Source organism: Propithecus coquereli, unplaced genomic scaffold, assembly GCF_000956105.1.
Source record: "Propithecus coquereli isolate 6110/MARCELLA unplaced genomic scaffold, Pcoq_1.0 Scaffold308, whole genome shotgun sequence".
In the NCBI taxonomy this organism is placed as follows: Eukaryota; Metazoa; Chordata; class Mammalia; order Primates; family Indriidae; genus Propithecus; species Propithecus coquereli.
Window position 1 is genome coordinate 201,965 of NW_012148708.1, and position 14,448 is coordinate 216,412.

Here is a 14,448-nt window from a genome sequence, read left to right on the forward strand (position 1 = left end):
ATGAGGGTTAAGTAACTTGGCCAAGGTCATACATCTTGTAAGTAGTATGTAGAATCAGGATTTTGGACCCAGGCAGTCTGGCTACAAAGACCAGATAGTACCTGCTAAAAGGTCATCCTCAGAACTGGAAGTTGCCTAGTACATAGTAGTTTTTCAGAAAGTGTTTTGAATGCTTAGGTTATTATGTCCAGAGAGAAAAATAGCTGTATAAAGATGTTATCTTGCTAGAATGTGAGCTCCACCAAGACAGGGATCTTTATTTTGTGCATTGATTTAACACAGGTGCCTTGAACAGTTCCTGGCACATAGTAGGTGCTTATTGAATGAATGAATCTCCAAGAAAGGTTTTTTTTTTTAAAGGACATATGGGATCTATTTTAACCCGTTTGTAAGAAAGTGAGAACACTTCTCTCAGAAGTATAAGTTTGAAGTATGATTTCTGTTGTAAAGTTAAAGATCATAATTTGAAACAAAATTTTTTTTAAAAAATGTAGATACAATGTCATAGCTTCTTAAGATTGCTGCTGTTCTGTGGAGGCAAGCAAGAGAGGTGGTTTATGGAAGGTTTCTTCCTCCAAATAGTTTTGGAGGAAGGATTGTTCCTCTGTTCTCCTCACCAAAGTGTCCCTACTTAAATTTTACTGTCTTTTGGGAGCAAATAAAATAGTCTTGTTTAAAAAATTTTCTATACAGTTGAAAGTAAGATTTGGTTGAGAAATCTGTAAGGTTACTGTGTGTGATGATTAGTTTTATATGTTCAGTTTGACTGGGTTATAATACCTAGTTATTTCGGCAAACACTAATCTGTGTGTTGCTATGATGTATTTTGAAAATGTGGTTAACATCTATAATCAGTTGACTTGAAGTAAAGGATGTGGGTGAGCCTCATCCGATCAATTGAAGGCTGTAAGAGCTAAAACTGAGATGTTCTAGAGAAGAAAAAATTTTTCTCAGACTGCAGCATCAATTCTGCCTGAGTTTCCAGTCTACAGATGTGCCTTGCACATTTCAGAGTTGCTAGCCCTCTCTGCTGTGTGAGCCAGTTCCTCAAAATAGTGATATTTCTATATCCGTCTAGAGATAGAGGTAGATATTTGTGTTTATAGCTACATCTATGTCTATATATTTCCCTGTTGGTTCTTTATCACTGAAGAACCCTGACTGATTCAGATTTTGGTACTTAGAGTGGTTTTAGAGAACAGAATCCTAAGAATGAGTTTTCTGAATTGGTTGTGGGGTTTCTGGAAGTGGTTCTCTACTCTGATTAGATTTAAAGGCACTAAAGGACTATTTCCAGTGGTAAAGAGGGCATTGATAGTCTATGGTGTGATATGGAAGTAGAGATAGACAAAATATCACCATTGAGTACTACTCAAATGCTTATAGAAGGCAAGGTTCTGGATGACCATGTATTTGATACTTTAGAACATGTTTGTCAAATTAATGAGTGTAATGAGATTGGCTGGTTGCTCCTAACTGTGCTGGAGAAAGTGGGGAAAGAAAAGGATGCACTCAGGGCTTCAAATTCCCGGCTCAAGCTTCACATAAATGACCTGAAATTTTCTGTGTTTGCCCTAAAGAAATCCTTATCCCCTGTAGCTGCAGAACTGAGGTTGGTGAAAGCCACATCCAGAGCTTCATCCTGTAAATGACTGAATTAACAATGCAAATTGAATTTCCATCCTCACCAAGGCGTGCACTGATTGGGAAAGAATGGGATCCTCACATATGGAATGGGGCCACATGGCAACGTCCTGATGAAGCTGGGGATGTTAAACCCCTAAATTTTACTCAGTCTTTTTTGCCAGGAGAAGCAATCCTTTGACCTCCGCTTGAAGAGGTTACCCCTGCTTTGCCTGAAGAATGTGTAATGACCTCCCTCGGGATAATTGGCTTGCAAGACACTGCTGGTTCAGGACCTACCCCACCACCCCTCTTTGCTAGACTCAAGTCCCGCAGATCCTGAAAGGTAAGCTACAAAGTGTGATCTAGGAGGAAGTGTCCTACACTCCTTAAAAAACTGCATATTTTTTCTTTACAGTTTATCTAGACAGAAATCTGTTGAATATGTATGGGAGTGGATATTAAGGGTGTAGGATTATTATGGAAGGAACATAAAGTTGGTTGAGCATAATTTATTGATATGGGCCCACGAAGCAGAGCTTCTGGATTCAAAGTCATACCTCCAGGGGTTAGAACGGGCTCTTACAGTTTGGTTGGTTAGCTGAAACATGGACCAAAAGGTGGTCTACACTCAGTGAAGTTGAAATGCCCAAACTGCCTTGGTACACTATGGAGGAAGGTAACCAAAAGCTTAGGGAGATTGGGATGTTAGAGTGAATTAATCATAAAAGATCTGCTCATCTACCATGGGAGGGTCCAGAGGACACACCTTTCACTATGACTGTGAGAAACAAACTTGTGAGGGAAACCTTAGCATCCATGAAGAACTCTGCAGTTACTCTTCGCTGCAGGTCAGAAATTACAGTGGGAGCTGCTGCCACTGATTGGGGATCCTTAAATGCAGTGGGGAGAGTTGGATCCAGGGTGGCAGGGACCACGTCGTGGACCTTGATAACCAAAGACTAGGCAGCCATGATACCATCATGGACAGCAGGGTCAAAGCAGTAATGAAATGGTCTGACTTCTTGAGACTTGTAATGTTGGCTAGCTGATCATGGTGTCCCTAGAAGAGAAATAGATGGGGAGTCTGCTGAATTGTGACTTGATGGGTATAAGTAGAAAAGTTCTAGGTCAAGTGAACAGAAGTTTGACTTGAATTAACAGGAGAAAGAGTCATGGTCCCTCAGTCAATTCCCAGATTTGAGTCATTTTACAGACTCAAAACCCCTTGAATGAGGGGAGGCTGGGTCCCTCTGAGGAAGGACCCCATTGCACTGCCAAAAATTTATACTGTTAATTTTTTTCCCAGCCTTCCCCAAAGGGGCCTGTGGCTTCTGTTGGGGTGAATGTGCACTGGAGAAAAGGAAATACAGACTTTTCAGGGATTGCTGGACACTTGACTCTGACCTGACACTATTTCCAGGCACTCAAAGTGGCCCACCATTCAGAGTAGGGGCTTGTTGAGGTTAGGTGGTCAATGGAGGTGTAGCTCAGGCCCTCCTCTCGGTGGGTCAGTGGGTCCCTGTGCTCCTGCTGTGGTTATTTCCCCAGTTCCAGAATGCATAATTGACATAGACATACTCAGAGCTGGCAGAATCCCCATGCTTGTTCCGTGACCTGGGGAGCGAGGAATGTTGGGATAGGAAAGGCCAAGTGGAGGCTACTAGAACTGCTTCTGCCTAGGAAAATAATAAACCAATAGCAATACCACATTCCTGGAGGGATTGTGGAGATTAGTACACTTGAAGGATGCAGGGCTGGTGATTCCTGCCATATTTCCATTCAGCTCTCCTATTTGACGTGAGCAGAAAACAGATTACCTTGGAAAATGACAGTGGATTATCATAAATTTAACCAGGTGGTGACTGATTGCAGCTGCTGCTCCAGATGTCATGTCATTGCTTGCACAAATTAACCTATTACCTAGGAGCTTGCATGTATCTAATAATCTCCCAAATATTTTTTCTTAGTACTGTTAGTAAAGACCACCAAAAGGAATTTTCTTTCAGTGGACAGTGCCAGAAATATACCTTCATTGTCCTACCGGAGGAGTGTACCGCACCAACTCTCCAATGCTATGTTATAATTAAGACTGCAGGGACCTTGTTATGGGTTGAATTGTGTCCCCGAAAAATTCTTATGTTGAAGTCCTAGCCCTTAGTACCTCAGAAGGTGACCTTATTTGGGAATAGAGTTGTTACAGATGTAATTAGTTAAGATGAGGTCATACTGGAGTAGGGTGGGCCCCTAATCCAACATGACCTTACACAAAGGAGAAATTTGGACACAGACGTGCATGAGGAGAATGCCACGTGAACCTGAAGGCAGAGATTGGGGTGATACTTTTACAAGCCAAGGAATCCCAGCACACCATTAAAAGGAAGGAGAGAGGCCTGGAACAGATTCTTTCTTATAGCCCTCTGAAGGAACCAACCTTGCTGACACCTTGATCTTGGACTTCTAACTCCCGAACTAGAAGACAGTAAATTTCTGTTGTTTTAAGCCATTCAGTTCATTACGGCAGCCGTAGCAAACTAATATGGACCTTTCCTTTCCACGAGACATCACATTGGCCCATTACATTAATGACATTATGTTGATTGGACTTAGTGAGCAAGAAGTAACAACTATTCTAGACTTATTAGAAAGACATTTGCATGTAAGAAGGTAGGAAATAAATCCAAGAAAAATTCGGGACCCTTCCGCTTTAGTGAAATTTCTAGGGGTCAGTGGTATGGTATAGGGCATGTTCCCACCTACAACAAAAAAAGAGAAACGAGGACTAGTGGACCTCTTTGGATTTTGGAGGTGACAAATTCCTCATTAAGGTATACTAGTCCAGGCCATTTACTGAGTATCCCAAAATGCTGCTAGTTTTGAGTGAGGCCTAGAGCAAAAGAAGGCTCTGCAACAGGTCCAGGCTGCTGTGCCAGCTGCTCTGCCACTTGGGCCATGTGGTTCAGTGGATCCAGTGGTGCTTGAAGTGTCAGTGGCAGATTGAAATGGTTTTTGAAGCCTCCGGCAGCCCCTATAGGAGATAATCACGGTGTGGATCCTTAGGATTTTGGAACAAAACCTTGCCATCTCTGTAGATAACTGCTCTTGTATTGAGAAACAGCCTTTGGCTTACTACTGAGCTTATTAGAAACTGCATGCTTAACCATGGGCCACCAAGTTATTCAACCTGACTAGAAAAATGACTAGGATATTCAGCAGTTAAGAGCATAGACAGATAGCATGTGTTCAAATCCTGGTTATATTTGCTAACCATATGGTCCTTGAGTAATTGACCAAACTTTGTGTTTTAATTTCCTCACGGAGTCACTGTAGGTTGTAAATGAGTTAATACAGTGCTTAGCACAGAACCTGTCGATTTTTAGCTTATCACAACTAAAACTTATACTGCAGTGTCATGTGAAGTTATTAGTCCGTGTCTTTGAATGTGATTGTAGAATTTTTTGCCTTGATACAGCTGAAAAAATGGAGTGATTTCACGAATTCATGTAAACCAGAGCAGCAGTTTCAAATAGTGAACAGTCTCAGAGATATTTTACATGCTTTCAGCTCCTGAGTTTACTTCTTCTGAGAATTAGCAGTGATAGCAGTGGTCCAGGACTTGCGTGGGTGAAAGGGGAGCTGGGCATATGCAGTAGTAGCTGAGGAATGGCAATGAGAGAATAGACATCAGAAACTAAGAAGGGATCCTCCCAGAGAATGGGAGGGGAGTGGTTCAGATTCTGGGGATGCCAGGGGCAAAATGAGCCCTATTAGAAAGTCTCATTTATAGGCAAAAGTTATTTTGAAGGCAGCCATATAAATTAGAGATTCCCCATTTTTACTTACTTCTACATAGCCTTTGTAACTTCTTGGAATGGATAAATTGGATTAAATATGGTATTTTATTTGGTGTCCTTGATTTTTAACAGAAATGTGAGTTAGAGTAGCTCCTCCTTGCCATTTCAAATGCTGTTACAGTTTGAGCTCTTAAGTAGGCTACATGGTAATTTGTACCATTTGATAAAATTAGAGAAATTAGATAAACACTGATGGGCTTGTGATGTAATGTTTGCCAAATGGATGTCACACATCATCATAAGAAAAAAATAAATTTGCGTGGCACATCTTAGAAAGCAGACCTATGTGAAATTCTAAATGCAAGTTTTTTAAAGACATAGTTTAAAATTGGATGCAAAATACAAGAGCTGTTTGTTTGTTTTGTTTTTTTTTACAACATGGCTTGTGGTACTCTGCTGATCAGAGTACAGCCGCTCTCCGTGCTCACATCACCACATGAGCTCCACCTCCTGTCAGCTCAGCAGAGCATTGGATTCTCAGAGGAGTGCTGCCCCCACTCGTAAACTGCGCATGCGAGGGATCTGGGTTGCACACTCCTTATGAGAATCTGATGTCTGATGATCTGAGGTGGAGCTGAGGTGGTGAGGCTGGCGCTGGGGAGCGGCTGCAAATACAGATTATCATTAGCAGAGAGGTTGGACTGTACAATATATGTAATGTGCTTCAATCATCCCGAAACCATCCTCATCCTCCCCCGGCTCCTCCCACCCCATCCACGAAAAAATTGTCTTCTATGAAACCGGTCCGTGGTGCCAAAAACATTGGTTGGCAACCACTGCTTTATACAGTAAACACTGACAAAAACTAGGTAACCCACAGAGGATGTTACCAGTATTTTTCTCCAAAGCCAAACTGTAAAACAGATTCTGTTGCAATGGACTTGCTGTAAAATATGTGTATAATTTCTTATGTGTACTTTTTTGGTTTAACATACATAGGCCTTATTTTCTTTATCAAGTAAATTCCTGCATTGCTAGACATACTTTTAGTTAATTGGTAACAATAAGTTTGTATTAAAACTGATTTCATGATAAAAAAATAGAAGTGAAATTTATCATTTGGCCCTCAATCCTTCATTTTTAGGGAAAAGATACAATTTATATACATGAAGCAATTTGTGAGGAGGTGGGAGGTGTGCTAGATTAGCAATTCTTTTCTTGGATTCTTTTCACCTTTTTTGTCAGTAATTAGCTATGTGAAAGGAATAAGTTACGAAATACTGTATGTCCTTGCATTCCTATTCTGTAAATGTAAAGGATAGTACTAAGGGGCCTCTAAATTTCCTTCTAAGACTTAGCATTATGAAGTTCTAATACAAATAACTGATTAAACCTAAAGTTGCTCCTATTGTGCAGTTCTTCTCAGGGCCTGTATGGCCTGTCATTTTTGCAGTCCCTGTCACAAAGGCTTTGAGAAAATGAAAATAATCCCTACTCATCAGGTGGTTGGGAAGGGTTCCATAGGAGAGTAGGCTGTGTTTTCGATTGCTGTGTAACGAATTATCCCAAACTTAACAGCTTAAAACAATATGCATTTATTATCTCACAGTTTCCTTGAGTCAGGAGTATGGGTACATCTTAGTTGGTTGAGGTTCATCGTCTCAAGGTGTCAGGCAGGCTGTGTTGTAATCTAGAGGCTCAACTAGGGAAGAATCTGCAGACTCATTCAGGTTGTTCGTAGAATTCATCTTTTGTGCCAATATGAATGAGGGCCCCAGCTTCTTCCTGGCTGTTGACTGGAGGTCCCTCTCAGGTCCTAGAATTTGTTCCCTATTGTGTGGCCCTGTCCATAGGCAGTTCACCCAGTAGCTCTTTGCTTCCTTGAGGCCAGCAGGAGAATCTCTCTCTCCAGCTGTGAAGATGGGGTCTGTCCATCTTTTCTACTGTTCAGTGATTAGAAGCAAGTGACAGGTTCCACCCTCAGTCAAGGGGAGAGGATTCCACAGGGGCGCAGCTTACTGTGGTTCACCTTGGAGTCTGTCTGCCAGAAGATTGTGTCTGTATTGACCTTGTGCCGTACTTGTATATTATTGTACTTATTTAAAAAAATAAACTTATTGGCCGGGCGTGGTGGCTCACACCTGTAATCCTAGCTCTCTGGGAGGCCGAAGTGGGAGGATTCCTTGACGCCAGGGGTTTGAGACCAGCCTGAGCAAAAGCAAGACTCCATCTCTACAAAAAATTAGCTGGACATGGTGGCACGCACGTGCCTATAGTCCCAGCTACTCAGGACGCTGAGGCAGGAGGATCACTTGAGCCTAGGTGTTTGATTTTGCAGTGAGCTATGGTGATGCCACTGCACTTCAGCTTGGGCAACAGAACAAGACCCTGTCTCAGAAACAAACCACCAAAAAGACTTAAAAATGTGGAGAACAATTTTTATGTGTGAGGATACTATTTATAGTGCATTAAAATTACAAACAATCTAAGTTTCTAAGAGAGAACGATTAAATCAATTGTGAGGTTTTATTTTTTTCAAGATGACTCTTTTCTTATCAGCTGTTTAGACTCAATTTTTGGTGACTTTTTAATGGTATATGCATAAGCTAATGGTAAAGAATACAAAGTGACTTATACAGAGAGCAGTAATCTAGGATCTAAATTAAGCTTAGTTCTCAGCTGGTTCCTGTGTGCAAAATCAAAGGTCAAAGAAGATTGAATAGTCAGATAATTGTTTTGGGCAGATTTCTCTACAAGATAAAGAACAGTTGCAGAGACTACTAAGTTTACTTTATCCTTTTTGCTGCATATTGGTTTTCCTGAGTAAAGTACTACTTTTATCACATCACTCCCCTGCTCTAAATCTTCAGTTGCTTTTTACTTAGGAATTCATAAGTTCTCTGCAATGACAGCCTCATTTCTCATTGAAAAGGCCCTTCTTTACGTATTGACATGCTTTCCGCTCACCATTTCTACCTTGACTTAGAACGACCTTCCATCTTTTTCTCCATTGCTCTTAAGTCTTTCTTTCTTAAATGTATCCTGGGCAGCCTTCACCTGACCACTGCAGTTCACAGTTATTCTTTTCTTTTCCCCCCAATATCTAGTGTGTTTATAAACTTGTAACTCACCTTTAACATTTGTCTCATATCTTGGAATATTTAATTACCTTTTCATAACTAGATTGTAAACTACTTAAAAAGGCAGTGACCATATATTGTACTAATTTGTTCCAGGTGCCAAAAGGGTTATAGTTCTGTATAACATCCAACCTTTCATAATTGGCCAATAGAAAGCTCCATTATTAAGTTGTTTTATAGTCGTTTTACATTGGTATGTTTTAGGTACTCTGAAGGTACAGAAGAAAATACTCTGGCTCATATCCCTAGAGGAGCTAAAATTCTGTTGAGGAAACGTAAGAGTTAAATTTTTTGGAGAAATGTTGGGCCACTAGGAGGTGCTTCATAATATTTCATAGTGAAGCACTTCCCTGCTCCTAACCACCAAAGCAGTGGTGGCCTCTGCAGTAGGAGACAGAGTGATGTGGGAGAGTCATTTCCCTTTCACTCTGATAGCAGAAGGAAATGGAGCTGATGCCTTTGGCCTCTGACATCATCTGGTTTGTCTGCTAACTCACCCAAGTGTGATTTTCAGGAACTGTGAGTGTTTGTGCTAATTCAGGTATTTAAATTTATTCAAGATTGTGTACATATATGTGCATGGATATGTACGTCCTTTCATTCTGATTTTTCATGTACCTGGAGACCTTTGCTGATTTCTTGTCATCTGGAGCAGCTTTTGCTTCTTATTTTTGGATTTTCTTTTGATTAGATAATGGTACTCCCAGTTTAATCTTTGAGACAGTGGATGGTGCTTGGGGGTGAGACTCAACCACACCCTATATGATTGAATTAGTAAATGCTATAAAGGGCATGCAAATTGACCTCCCTGTCAGTAGGTGGTGCTTGCTGGAAGGAACAAGCTGCAGTGTTGTTTTTGGGTCCTGTGTCAGGTCTAGTCCCTCTGAAGAAGCACTTGATTGCCCCAGGTGGTAAGTGGGGCCCTGAAACTTCCTTATTCTCTGCCACAGCAGAGGTGGGTGGGGGAGTCAAGCTGAGTAGGGCTGGGTTGTGTGATCTTGCCCTGAGGCTCCATCAAAGCTGGCAAGGTACCTGTTCCAGCAGGGGTCAAAGGTCTGCTCCCAGATTCTGGGAAAAGCCACCAGGGAGGGGCTGTAGTGGCCTCACCCAATCACCAATCTCCCTTCCTTGCCCTTGAGCAATGTGATTGAGACCTAGGGGTATGGGATCTGGCCTTTGGGCCTGTCCCCAGGTCCTCGAAGATCAATCCCTGATCATGCTAGGGAGAAACATGCTGGTCCCCAGTTGCCCACAGGGTGCCCAAGCAGGTTTGATGTCCGTCTGCCTCGGGGTGTGTCCCACAGTGATGGAATTGCTGGGCAAGTGGCATCAGGGAGGGCCAGCGGGTAGGAAGCTCATAGTCTGAGTGAAGTGGAAAATTAGAAAATTCCACTGAAGTGGAAAATTCCACTACCAGGCTTTGTCCTTTGCATTCCTTACCTGAGGCCCCTCCTCTCCTGCGACCTTTCCCCTCATAAATCACCTGTAGCAGTTAGTGTACCAGGCTGTAAAGTAACTTAGGACTCTGCCTCACTAAAGTTAACCCTGTTGTGACCGTGCCCCTCCGCCTTAAGCAGAGTGTATAAAAGACTGCAGTGCTCTTTGTCTGGTGCTCAGAATTTGGAGGGAAAAATCCCCATCTGAGCCCGCTGATGAATAAACCTGTTTTTGCCAATATTTCTGTGTGCGTGTCCGTCTATTCTCGGTCTGCCGTAACACGAGCACCCTACCGTCTACTACCGGACCTCTAGAGGAAAGGTCTGAGCCTTATTCTCTGTGGAATCCTCGATGTGGTGACTCTGTAGTCTCTCTGGGCAGTCACAGGTGGGGGAACAGAACAGGAGAAAAAGAGTCTGGCAAGGTTTGAGCCCTGCTCTCTGTGGAAGGCCTGGTGTGGTGGATGCGCCACCCGAGGGGAGAAGCAGTTTCTGCGAGCCCTGGCTCAATTTTCTCTCAGCAGCCACTGGCAGGGCAGGGGAATGGGAGGAAAAGAGTCTGAGTGGAAGAAAGCTGGCACTCTGGTCATCTCTGTCCCTCTCTCCTGAAGGCAGCCCACCCAGAATGTCCAGACTCTGGGGTCACACAGATCCCTCAGAACCCACTGGTCCCCTGTGGCTCCCACCATCTGCGCCAGAGTTGGGAAATGTTTGTGTGGGAAGAGCCAGATGAAAATTGAAGGGCTGAGGTTCCCTGGGGAGGACAAAGGTGCACAGTGGGTGAGAAACAATATGGCGCCTGCCGTCTCAGCTTGGGTCTGCCATGACGGGAAGTCACCCCGAAGGCACTGGGGGGGGGGCTGAAAGTCCAAGATCAAGGTGCCAGTGGGCTTGGTTTCTTCTGAGCCCCGTTCCTAGGCTTGCCTATTATTTTCTTTCTTCAACAAGTATGTATTGAGTGCCTCCTTTGTGCCAGCCAGCCCTGGGATGCATCAGTGAACCAAACAGGGAGAAAATCTCTACTCTTGTGGGACCATAGGTAGTAAATATAAAAAATAAGTAAATTATAGGATGTTAGAAGATAAGTGCTATGGATAAAAAGAAACTAATAGAGCAAGGTAAGGGACATTGGAATGTCTGGGCCAGAAGGGAGCTGTGTTGCAGTTTTAAATAGGATGGTTAAGACAGGCCTTACAGAGCAGGTGGCTTTTGAACAAAGACTTGAAGGAGGCAAAGGATTTAGCCATGCAGTTATCTGGGGAAAGATTGTTCCAAACGGGAACAGCTAGTGCAAAAGTCATAAAGCAGGAGCCTTTTTAGCTTGTGGGCAAGGGCCTGGTGTAGCTGGAGTCAAGTGAGCAAGAGACTGAGAATAAATGCAGTCAAAGGGGGCAGGGGTAGCTACGGGTAGGGCCTGTCCTAAGTTACTTTACAGCCTGGTACACTAACTGCTACAGGCACACTGTTCCAGTGTAAAGACTTGGTTTTTACTCCAAAAGAAATTGGAGAGTTTTAAAAAGAGAAAAGAGTCATGATCTGATTTAGAAAGTATTATTTATCATCAGCTGAAAGTAAAATATAACAGGCTTGAGAGATTGGGAAAGGTGTGGACTAGTCCCTGAGGGGAGGTGAGAGGCAGCTGCTCAGAAGCCATGATGGACTGTCACATAGCATTCATAGCTGATCACCCTGCCCTGGCACTGATTTACTCAGTTTGGTAGTTTTCATTAGCAGTGCTTAGCTATTGAGACGTAGTGGGACTGGCTGAAGGTTGAACTTTGTGGGCTGGTATTACAGAAGGATATGGTGGTAATTCAAGTAATGCACTGTGGAATCTAAGCTGCGTAAAGAATTGCTAATGGAAAAAGAAAATCCAAACCCTGTAAAATAATAAAAAAAAAGAGGTTTATTCTGAGCCAAATATGTGTGACCATTGGCCCAGGAAGCAACTCCCAAGAAGCCTTGAGTAAGTGGTCCTGAGATAGTCAGATTACAATTTGGTTTTATACATTTTAGGGAGATAGGAATTGTGGTTAACATCATAAATCAGTACTTGGAAGCTATACATTGGTTTGGCCAGAAAAGGCAGGACATCTCGAAGAGGGGGGCTTACAGGTTGTAGATGGGTTCTGTGAACTAAAATAAAATTTTAAGCCCACCAGCTTAAATGGACTGAATGGACCCCCTCTTGGCCAACGGGACCCCAGAAATACCCTAAAGCTGAGTTACTAGCCATGAGAAGGGAGATCACACCTGCCTCGTCATGCCCCCTCCCTTCTTGGAGATATGCTTTGTAACTCATTAGCAGGCCTAAGGCCATGCAAGACAAAGCTTAAACCATACGTATAGGTGGTCATCAATTTACTTAACAGATCATTTGAGTCGAGTATATGTCCTAAGACTTGTCTCTGATTAACAAACTTCCTTATCTTAACTTAAAACATGCCAAGCCTTTAGACAAACCTTCATTTCCTTAACCAATTATAAATCAAAGGATCTTTAAAGCCATCTATAACCTGTAATCCCCTTTGAGGTGTCTCACCTTTTCAGACCAAACAAATGTCCACCTTCCATGTATTGATTTATGTCTTTACATGTAATTCCTGTCTCCCAGAAATGTATAAAACCAAACTGTAATGCAGCCACAGGGAGACCACTTGCTCAAGGCTTCTTGGGCATTGCTCTCCAGGCCATGGTCACACATATTCAGCTCAGAATAGACCTCTTTAAATTATTTTACAGAGTTTGGGTTTTTTTCCATTGTCAGTTCAAAGATTCTTTGATTTGTAGTTGTGTAAAGAAATAAAGTTTCATCTAAAGACTTGGTATCAGTAGAAAGGAATGCTTGCGTTAACATAAGGGGGTCTGTTAATCAGAGAGCTGGCCACAGTATATTCAAAGTAATCTGTTAAGCATATTGGTGGCCTGCGGGTGTGATGTAACCTTTGCCTTGCATTGCCTTAGGTCCTGTTAATAATTTCGTATGTCAGTCTTGGGATCTCTGTTTTAACCTAGTCAATTGTAATCTAAACTCCAAGAGGGAGGGCATATAAAGAGGTGTGTCTGTCCTCCCTTCCTTTCATGGCCAGGAACTCAGTTTTAAGGTTTTTCTGGGGTCCCCTTGGCCAAGAGGGCATCTGTTTAGTCAGAAAGGGTAGCTTAGGATTTTATTTTTGGTTTGCAGTCTTCAGAGTGAAACCAAGAGGACCTGTTGGATTTCACCTGGGAAAAGGATCAGGGTGGAGCAAGGCACTGGGACTAGGCTGTAGCAAGAGTAAGGGAGTAAAGGCTGCAAACAGAGGTGGCTGCAGAGAGTGGGATGGTGTAGTTTTCAGGATTTCAGTTGTGGAACAGTATCACGTCATTTCAAGGTCAAGGACATGACCAGTGGAGTGAATTGCTGAAGAAGCAATTATAATATATTTGGTCTTTGTCCCTGTTCCTGTCACAGAGCTGCTAAAACTGTTGGAAATTTCCTGAGTTGTAGGAGTATCTTCTGTTACTCATAATGAGCCCCCTTTACACCTGAGACTATGCTAATGAGTTGACTTAGGGTGGTGCCTCTAGATAGCCTTGGGATGGAGCTACTCACTAGAAATATTAGAGGAATTGATTGCTGGAACTTTGAGCCCCACCCACCAATCTCTAGAAAAGGTGGAGGCAGGAGATTGATCTCTATAAAAACTCTTGAACAAAAGATGTCATGAACGTCCAGGTTGCTGAAAACATGGAGGTGCTGAGAGGGTGGCATGCCCAGAGAGGGCATGGAAAGTTCCAAAAGCCCCTGTGTACCGTACCCTCTGCATCTTTTCCATCTGGCTTTTCGTCTGTATCCTTTGTAATATCCTTTATAATAAACCAGTAAACACAAATGTTTGCTTGAGTTCTGTGGGTCTTCTTAGCATATTAATCAAATCCACGGAGGGATTTATCAAATTAATCAAACCCAGGTTAAGAACTCTAGTTTACAGCTGGTAGCTCAGAAGTGTTGGTGACAGCCTACTGCTTATGAGTTGTCTGAAGTAGGGACGAATTTTGTGGGTCTGAGCCTTTAACCTGTGGGATCTGACTCTAACTTGAGTTAGTGTCAGAGTTGAATTGAATTATGGGACACCCAGTTGGTGTCCTCTGGAGAATTGCTTTGGTGTGTGTGGAAAAACTCCTACATATTTGGTCACAGAAGTGTTCTGTGTTGAACGTGAGAGTATAGAGAAAAGGTTTTTTCCCCATGCACTAGGATCGTACGTGGTTCACCCAAATGGCATAATGGCAAAAGTTTAGATGAGGGAAGAATATGAGCTTGTTTAGCCAGGTCAATAGTTGAGAAGATGAAGAAGTTAGAACTAATAATTACTGGTTTAGCATAGTAAATGCTAGACACTTAACATGCTGTATCTCTTTTAATTGTCATAAATACCATGTGATAAAAGTGTTCCTGAACCTATTTTAGGGATG

The 14,448-nt window shown here is 42.6% G+C and overlaps 1 protein-coding gene across 2 annotated transcripts in view; it reads left to right on the top strand.

Moving 5' to 3' along the window:
- The window catches only part of FAM210A (family with sequence similarity 210, member A), a 37,338-nt gene that overhangs the window by 2,663 nt on the left and 20,227 nt on the right, over positions 1-14,448 (top strand). The window contains exon 2 of one of the 2 annotated variants that reach the window (XM_012649980.1): positions 1,796-1,969. The gene's annotated coding sequence lies outside the window, so the exon portion shown is untranslated. The remainder of the gene's footprint in view (positions 1-1,795; positions 1,970-14,448) is intronic. The other variant, XM_012649981.1, reaches the window with a different exon arrangement.